Source organism: Lactuca sativa, chromosome 9, assembly GCF_002870075.4.
Source record: "Lactuca sativa cultivar Salinas chromosome 9, Lsat_Salinas_v11, whole genome shotgun sequence".
Taxonomy (NCBI): domain Eukaryota; kingdom Viridiplantae; phylum Streptophyta; class Magnoliopsida; order Asterales; family Asteraceae; genus Lactuca; species Lactuca sativa.
This window is the reverse complement of record NC_056631.2, coordinates 73,140,662-73,150,699: the sequence shown is the minus strand read 5'-3', so window position 1 is coordinate 73,150,699 and position 10,038 is coordinate 73,140,662. Positions and strand designations below refer to the sequence as shown.

Genomic DNA, 10,038 nt, shown 5'->3' with positions numbered 1-10,038 from the left:
ATTAATAAAACGTATTGTCATTTATAAGTACATATTTGTCTTATTTAAACCATATTTTTACATGGATATATGTATTTTTTTATTACATTATTAATATCATAAAATTAAACCGTATTTTTTTTTACTTTATTACCACCCTCATTCCTTCCTTTATGATAGTATTAAATTAACCAACTCCTAACCACAACCTAATAAAAAAGGTGAAATACAAAAAAAATGAAAAATAAAAACCAAAAACCGAAAACATAACAAAAAAATCATGAATCTAAATTGAATTGAGCGGATGGAAAAACCACATGATCAGACTGGTCTAGACCGAGACCCGAGACCGATCCGAAAAAATTGCACGGTCAAAGGACCGACTGACTGAGAGCGGTCTGAACAAAAACCGATCACAGAAGAAAAAAACCGGGTCGTCCTAAGCCCGACCCAAGACTGAGGACTATTTTTGAGGTTGGGCCATAGGCCCATAATAAAACAAGTAAATAAGCATCAAACAATTCAGTAACCAACAAGAGGTTTGACCCGTTTAGGTCAAATCCTACCTAATAAATGAAAATACTTTTGCCACTTGTCATCTTCTCCTTCATTTTGACAAATGTCATTTTCTAGGATTTTTAAAATTGTTATATTCCACTTGTCATTTTTTGGAGATTTCAATTTTCTTAAAATAAATTTTCAAAAAATTCTAATGGGTAATATATATGTAAGGTTATCATTCTATTAATTTGATAATAAATTATCATAAATGCTCTAAACGATTTGATTTCTTTCATAAATGCTCCAAAATATTACATTTTATTATGGAAAAACATTATTTTATAAAATATTTAATGTTTATATATATTCATATTAAATTTTTATTTTTAATAAACCCGTGTAATACACGGGTCTCGTACACCTAGTAATGAATCAACGGTAATATCCTGAAGCCGATTCTTCGGTTCTTCTTAAGAAATTGTTTACCCCTGACAATCAGGTAATTTTATCAAATATCTTTCCTTTCGGTTTCATTGCTTCAATTTCAAGTTGTTGATTGCTTGATTATCTATGCTATAATGGTTTACATGTATACAATTCAATACACTAATCATTTAAGTAATGATTTTTTCTGCTTTTGTAACCAGTAAATCAGAGCTTAAATGGTTGAAGTATATGAATTATGTTCCTGTAGAAATTCCCACCTTTGATTGTTTCCTTTTTATTTTTGTTCTTCTCTGCAGCTTCAATCGCTAGAAGATGTATCCTGATTCATGGCTGGGGCATTAGTTTCAGTTGATCTGATTCTCAAGTGTAAAGGTAAGAAAATACTTTACATGTCCTTAAACCCTAAATCCCTCAAAACCCATCTTCAAAATGCACATTATCTTCCCTCGTTCAATCCGAGTTCTGCAATCAATCTCGAAATCTCAAAACCCCCAAAAATTCACTCCTTGCTGTCTTCGTGATTTTTCACAATCAACCTCAATACCCAAAAAGCAACAACGAGTTCGAGACCATGGATACGATAACTACATGGAAATCGAGAAAAAAATACGCAAAGTCCTCAAAGTTCAAGAACTCATCCTCTCTCAACCCAACTCCATGGTTTCCTCTGCTCGTCTAGACAACCTCTCCCGCAGACTCGACTTTAAACAATTCGAACCAGGTCGTTTCATCCTCAAATTCCCACACATTTTCGATGTTTTTGAACACCGAGTTCAAAGAATCCTTTATTGTAGACTTACATGAAAAGCCCTAATCCAAATCCAACAAGAAAACGAAGCTCTAATTAACCAAATCGATCATGCTGTCACCATATTAAGGAAGCTCCTAATGCTATCAAACACAGGACAACTAGGGCTTGACCATGTTCGGATTGCTAGCAGAGAGTTTGGACTTCCAGACGACTTTGAATTCTCGATAATTCTAAAACACGCACAATTTTTCCGATTGTTTGAAGATAAAGAAAGCAAAACCAAGTACATTGAGATAGTAGAAAGAGATCCAGATTTAGCTGTTTGAGCTATAGAGAAGATGAGAGAAAAAGAATACAGAGAAAAAGGTGGAGACGCTGAAAACATTAGATTCTCATTTCTTATCAACTTTCCACCTGGTTTCAAAACTGGGAAGTATTACAAGATTGCTGTTTGGAAATGGCAAAGGCTTCCTTATTGGTTGCCATATGAAGATGTGTCTGGTTATGATATGAGATCACTTGAAGGTGAAAAGAGAATGGAGAAGAGGGCGATTGCAATGATTCATGAGATTTTGTCTTTGACTGTCGAGAAGAAGATTATTTTGGAGAGGATTGCTCATTTTAGGGTTACAATGAATCTGCCTAAAAAGCTTAAAGATTTTATTCTTCAACATCAGGGTGTGTTTTATATTTCTACTAGAGGGAATTATGGGAAGCTTCATACGATTTTTCTTAGAGAGGCGTGTAATAGAGGGGAGTTGATTGAGCGTTGTATTTGGCTAGAAGGAATTTGGCTAAATTGATTACTTTGAGGAGGCCTAATATGGAACGTGAGCTTGTTTATTACAGGAGGGAAAGAGTGAGTAATGATTTGGATAGAATCAGTGAAGACAATGAGGGGAATGAAGGTACGGAATCGGAATCAGAATTGGAATCGGAATCAGAATTGGAAATGGAAAGTGAAAGGGGGTGGTGAGTCTTGTGACACTGATGAAAATTGAAATTGACGAATATAAACGTAATTACTAACTTCATATTTATGAAATTTGTTTTTTGCCGTTGTCTGTGATATGATATTGATTATCCATTGTGAAATGCAACGAGAAAATGTGTTCTAAGAACACATAATCACTAACTTCATATCTATCAAATTTGACTTTATTGTTCTATAAACCCCAAAAGACAAATGCACTAAATAACTCCGAACCATCGACTATTTGCAATGTCTTTATGGCGTCTTATAAACCCCCAGAGCTTTAATGAGTGTTTTTGTAAATGTATTCAGATTTAGGGGTTGTTTGATAAAATTGAACAATTTAGTGTTAAATGTTTCCAACCTCTTAATGATGACGAGAATTATATATGTTCCTTAATGCATTAAAAATGTTTTGATTCATTAGGAGGTCATTTAGAGATTATATCAAACACATTTAATAAATATGACATATGACATGACATTTGAATAGTTTCATTAAGATGTTATCAAGCAACCTTATTCTTAAATGATGCTTATTAAAATATATTTCTTGGCCGGCTGTGTATCCTCCTTTCACCCCCACAGACGTAGTATTTACAACCACCAAATGATCGAGACCAGTACACGAGCTCTCACCGGTTCAATCAATTACTCCAAATACCTCAACTCGTCCTAGGAATGAGTTTGCTATAAAAAGATTCAGTTTCATACAACTAGAATCCAAGTGGTCTCACTTGAATCATAACACTCCCATCCGTGTTTATATATATTCATTAACTAACTTGGTTCCATGCGCCCCATCACAATCCCATATTTCATTAGGCTAAGCGGAGTGGCACTCGCCAAAGCCACTCGCTTAGCTCGCCATGGGTTTAGAATACCACCCCTTAGCTCTCGCTAAGGGAGTCGCCAAGGGATAAATGCCAAGCTCATAGCGAGAAGTAAGAGAAAGAATTAAATAAGTTTGATTGGTTGAAACACTTTTCTTGGGATTGCAACATGTAATCGGTGGTCTTCAAAGTAATATATGGCTGAAAATTAAATATCTCAATTCTCAATTTATGGACTCAACAACCTCAACAATTTATTTGTGATATATATATATATATATATATATATATATATATATATATATATATATATATATATATATATATATATATATATATATATGAGTAAATTACTAAAATCGTCCCTATGGTTTGGTCAAAATTGCACGTTTGGTCCCTAACCTTTTATTTGCACTCGGATCATCCATGTGGTTTGATTTTGTTGCGTTTTTCGTCCCTATGGTTTGATCAAAATTGCACGTTTGGTCCCTAACTTTATATATGTAAGAGACGAAAAACGCAACAAAATCAAACCACATGGACGATCCGAGTGCAAAAAAAAGTTAGGGACCAAACGTGCAATTTTGACCAAACTATAGGGACGATTTCAGTAATTTACTCTCTCTCTCTCTCTCTCTCTCTATATATATATATATATATATATATATATATATATATAGGAGTAGGATCAAATGAGAACACCAAAAAGGTTGAGAACGCGAGAACAAGTATATTTATTTGTGATTTCATGTATTCATTTGTGGAGAAATGATAAATTTTTACGTCTTTAATTTCAATTGAAGAGAAAAAGCATATTCATGTTGATTGTGCGTAAAAATTTATCATTTATCCACAAATGAATACATTGAATCACAAACGAATATACATGTTCTCGCGTTCTCATTTGATCATTTCCCTATATATATATATATATATATATATATATATATATATATATATATATATATATATATATATATATATATATATATATATATATATATATATATTCAACTACCAATTCAACCAATATAAATTAAACCACAATCTCACCAATTTACACACACAAAATACCATATCATTTTTACAAACTCTCTCAATTCAAGAAAAAATGTCTTCATCTCAAACAAAAAAAACCCTAAGAACCAACAAAAAAAATCTTCAAACCTTCCATCACTACATCTTCCACCTCCAAACACTCAATCAACAAACCTTCCATCCCCAAACCTTCCATCACCACCATGTTATCGACCATCATTTGATCAACCAATTCACTCTCCCGCTAACTTCTACTTTCCTACGATGGCTCCGCAAATGTTTCTATTTAATCCTTTCTCTTCTCAACCAATGAGATTTTACCACAACCAATCTCAACCAACACCTCGGCCGGATATGGATCTTGATCTGTTTGAAACGGTTCAAGAAACTCAATTCTTTTCTTAACCCCAATCGCAAACTAACTTTCAATTTCAACCACGTCGTCTACTAGATGAGTCATCCGATTCTTCTGATGAAGGCCCCGTTGAAGATCCAGTTCAAGAATCCTTTCAAGAGCCCGAAGTGGAACCACACGCATAAAAAAAGGAAAAGGAAGGGTTCCAAGTAGAGGGTGGACCCTCAGAGGGCCAGATTTAAGAATACAAATTTGGGTACTATCTTGTGGATGGGATCTATCCTGACCTTTCTGTTTTCGTTAAAAGTTTGTCATGTGCGGATCACCCTAAGAGGGCCAAATTTAAGAGAGTCCAAGAAAAAGCAAGAAAATATATTGAACGAGTGTTTGGAGCACTAAAAAAGCGTTGGCAGATAGTTGCAAAACCATCCATGTTTCGTGATATTTCTAATATGACTGAGGTGATGTATACATGTATCATATTGCATAATATGATAGTAGAACATGAAGGAAATGCGATATGTGTGTACGACGAGAATGAAGTCATCCTAGAGACATAGCCACTAGAATATGGTGGTCAAGAATGGATGCAAAGATTGAGGATAATTCAGAGTGCAGTAATCCATACCTATCTTAGCCGCCATTTGACTGATCATCTTTGGATGATGGACAATTTTGATTTAAATATGCCACCGTAAGACGAATTGGAAGGCCAGTATTCGGAGGAAGACCCGTTGCTTTAGTGTGTGTGTGTTTTTTTATATATTAAATCATGTTTTAGGTCTTAAGTAGTATTAAATCGTGTTTTAAGTTCTTGTATATAGTATTTAATATTAAATAAAAAATAATTTTTATTAAAATAAAGTAATTAAATTAAATTACAAAAAGTAAATACAAAAAATATATTTATTAAAATATACTAATTAAATTAAATTTAAAAAAAAAAATACAAAAAGTTGAGTGCTAAGAGTGTTACCATTCCTTACCAAATGTTAAGTGTAGGTGTTAAAAGGAAAAAAAATGATGTAGCATTTAAAAATGCTTATTTGGCAAGGTACCAAAAGTGTCATCACTCCTCTTTGCCTTAGAAGCAATAAATGCAAATTTTGTGCATCGAAGACACTTTAGTTTTTAGTTTATATGTTTGGTAAATTGTCGGGAGTTTGGGGTTGAATAGTAATCCGTTGGATTTTCTGATGTATTTATACATATAAATTTATGGAATTTTAAACCGATTACAACTTGCGGAAAGTAATGGATGTTTGGATCCACAACTAGATCTATGATTTCGTGCCGAAGAGGCGTGGAGGTTGGAATTTTATTTTTTTAAGGAAGGAGGGTTTGTGATCGACGATGATAAAATGTACATGTGAGTTGAAAATACGAGTTGTTAGTGACATCATGATAGTGGTTGGATTTTCTTCAAAGCATATGCCAATTGAATATTCTTTCACATAATTTATAAATTTTCAAAATAATAGTAATAAACTAATTATAAAATAATTCTAAAATAATCAGTTTAGAATAATCCATGTGGATTACATGTCAACTCCAAGGTGGACCGGTTATGTCGACTAAAATGCTAACCAAATTGCCATGTCATTAGTGTTATCGAATTATTCATTTAAATTTTAAAGAATGGCATTATTGATATCGTTTTTTATAGTTTAAATACTTACAATATGAAAGGAGAGGGGGAGTAAAGAGCTGATGGAGTTTTGAAGTGTGGGTACGTCGCATGTGTGGTCACCGAACACCAAAGGAGCATAGTATTACCATGCTACCACCAAACAACGTCACACCACCGTGCACCTCCTCATTGATAATATGTTATTTTACTATGTCATAATAATAATTATGCAATACAAATGATGATTTGGTTATAACTAGTGTAGGGACCCATGCTTCGCATGGGTCGGAAAAAAAATCACATGTTTTATTGCTATAATTGGATGGACAGTCGACGTTGATGCTCCTGAAGTGTAAAAATTGCCCAAAACTCAAAGCCCAAAGGTCATTAGTATATGAATCCCAAAAGGAATTGCTGCCTCCCAGATCGACGCCTCCTATACACGACGTCGCCTTGGAGGCTGGAGGTGTTTCTCCTGTCGCCTTCTGCCACCTAGTGCCTCTGAGCGACTAAGGCGTGCTTTTTAAAACACAAATGCAAATTCCAAAGATAAAATCTAATTTATTTTGGCTGATAATGCAAATGTGAACTTCAGAATCGAAATACCATAGGTCCATTAGTGAAAGATGAACAAACACGACCTCAGCCACAACTACTATAATAGTAAGCTACATTACCGAACGTTCCCCACTTCCTGGTAAAGAGCTCAGGGTGTGCATACGTTGTCGTATACTTTCAAAAGCTCAACCTGGAATGGAATTCAACAATGAAATGGAATCCGTGATTGCATTCTATGATAGTTATGCTTTTGTATCTATTATATCTATATACAATGTGTTTTTTTTATTTATTAGTTATTTTAAAAATATAAGATGAATATTTTTCAAAGGAATTGTCTGTAATATTTGTAATATTTTTCTGTCATAGAAGAAACTACCTTATAGCAGTGGCATAACTTTTATTTACAAAAAATAAAATTAAAGATAATGAATAAATAATGATTTTTTTTGTAGATGGAGTTGTCATTTAAAGATGACATAAATAAAAGTGGTTTATATCCTAATGTTTCATTCCATTCCATTCCATGAAGGAATGAAAAAGAAAAGCATTGGCTAAGGAAATGAAAGTAACAATACGGAAGGAATCGGAATAGCCCATTGCATTCCTTTGAACATTCGAATGGAATGAACCATTTCATTCCTTCCTTGATTCCAATATACCAAACACTATCATATTATATTTAGCAAATTGGAAAAAAAAGGAAAAAGAAGAAATAGTCATTAGTACTTACCATAGCCTTGGTCTTGGAATAGAATGACCCAATGAAATTGGGTTCATCCTCTCCCTTAAAACCAATCGCAGAACCTTCCGGATGTCCAGAATCATGCTCAAACCAGTCAACATTCGGTCTCCCAGTAACACCAACATCATTGGAAACATGAGTAAGTTTAATAGCTTGAATATCTGGCTAAGAGAGATGTGGTAAAAGAAATTATCTTTTTTAGACCCATGTTTGCAAATTCTCATGTTATTAGTTGCAATTATACTTCAGTTTAAAACACGTTCCATTAGTGTTTTATATCTGCTAGTAAGTCCAAGACATCATTTACACTTTTACCTATTTGAATGCTTTTCTCCGCTTTGATCTCCCTTCACCCTTTTTACAAACGCCTGTAAATTTAGTGGATTTAAATTAATACTCATATACTAATAACTACATACATAAACATCAAAGATTATAATATTATATTTTATCGATGAGCGGTCTAACACATCGGGGACTGCAAGGGTCTTAAATATATTTCTTTTGGTCAACTGGTTCCACATCACCCTTTATAAAAGAACAAAATGAACCATTAGTGAACATATGATTTCATCGGATGAGGGATCAAACATATTGTGAACTATACAAGGATGGATCCTTAGTACTTTGTAACTTGTTGATACAAGATCCAAAAACATAAATTTTTAGATAATGTTTCACACAAAACAATAACAGGAATGCAAAAGAATGTGACCTTAAGGCTTAAACACGTTTTATTGAATTTTTTTAACAGTTTTGCGCATCTTGTCATGTGGACATAAAATCATGAGGTTATATATTCATTGTACAACTATTTAAAATCAATTGAATCAAGAACAAAAGGATGACATGAAATATGTATGAAAAACTATCATTCATTTTGCCTCCTGGAGAAGATAGAATATGATTTTTCTTTTTCTTTAAACATGTTCTATGATCTGATGCATAAAGTCAAAGATTATGGAGCTCCTTTACTATTAAGTCTAAGGAATGGCATATTCAGTAATATGTTCAGATGCATGAGTTTTTGTGGATATACATCTGTGTTAACCCTCAACAACTGTCACGGTCCTATAGAAAAAAATATCTATAAAAATAATAGAACATAACAGCCTCTTACAAACAGCAAATCAGATTGAACTTATCTATTTTTATGATAATCGATTGACAATGAAACAACAATTTTATGCGCACACACACACACACTTGCAGCACATACATACATATATGTAATAAAAACTACAAAAAAATCGATGATTTACCTTTGGTTTTTGGCGATATCTAGATAGAGAGGTAGACCTTTCCCCATCTCCGTTCTCCTGGAAAACAATCACAAAACGAATATTATGGGGATACCCAATCATTCTCTTTTGTCTTTGATGAGTACGGATACATGAAGTTGTTAACTTTAATAATGGTTTTAAAGTCTCTGTCCATTTAAAAACGAAATAAATTGAGGTGAAACTGATTGAGAACCCAAAAGAACAAAACCAAAAGATGATGGAGCGAAGCCGGTGAGATTTACCTGGTTGATCTCTCGTGCAATTTTCCAAGGGTTTCTAAAGACCTTTGCTAGGTGGGCATATCTGTACAGAAAGTAGACATAAAGCGTTCCTGTAATGATGATTATTGATAGAGGGGATATCCGTGAGAACCGGCCGGAACTGAATTGGAAAGCCTAATCGCCGGCCAGAAATCGACTTCATGTTGCAGATAATCCGACGGATGTTCTAGCTTTTGAGCGGTAGTTTGTTGGAAATCGAAGCCCTAATCGAATATAGAAGGATTTATTGGAAAATCGAAGCCGTAATTAAATAGATAATGAGTAGAATAAAATGGAGGGTGGCATGTCGCTACATCTGGTTTTTGGAATTCCATCGAGGAATCGAGAAATGGAGTAGATGAGGCGATGAATGGTGATGCGGTGGATCGATATCGTATGTGTAATTGGAAAAGGGGCGATTGGAAGTAACCTTCTTGAGATAAAGTATTAGTCGGTGAAGCGGTGGAAGCCGAGTTCGATGAATAGTAACAGAGTATGAACAGTATCCAACTCGGGTACTGTTCATAAGAATGTTGGGATTTAATTAGTAGTATAGTATAATAGATTTCGTAATCCACGAATGAAAAGCACAAGATAATGCCTTAAATATGAAACAAAGTAACAACAAAGTTAAAAGGTCGGAAAAAATAAAACTATACTAGATGTCTAAAAATGTCACTTAAAA

At 33.8% G+C, this 10,038-nt stretch overlaps 1 long non-coding RNA gene and 1 pseudogene across 1 annotated transcript; one reads left to right on the top strand and one right to left on the bottom strand.

Moving 5' to 3' along the window:
* Nucleotides 1-905: 905 nt before the first annotated feature.
* On the top strand, nt 906-2,773 carry LOC111901715 (protein ROOT PRIMORDIUM DEFECTIVE 1-like; annotated as a pseudogene).
* Nucleotides 2,774-6,696: 3,923 nt separating this feature from the next.
* LOC111901713 (uncharacterized) lies at nt 6,697-9,862 on the bottom strand. Its single transcript, XR_002853588.3, has 4 exons — nt 9,336-9,862; nt 9,073-9,129; nt 7,799-8,178; nt 6,697-7,255 (listed from the first exon to the last, which is right to left on the bottom strand). It is a non-coding gene; the product is annotated as an uncharacterized LOC111901713 (long non-coding RNA).
* Nucleotides 9,863-10,038: the final 176 nt, after the last annotated feature.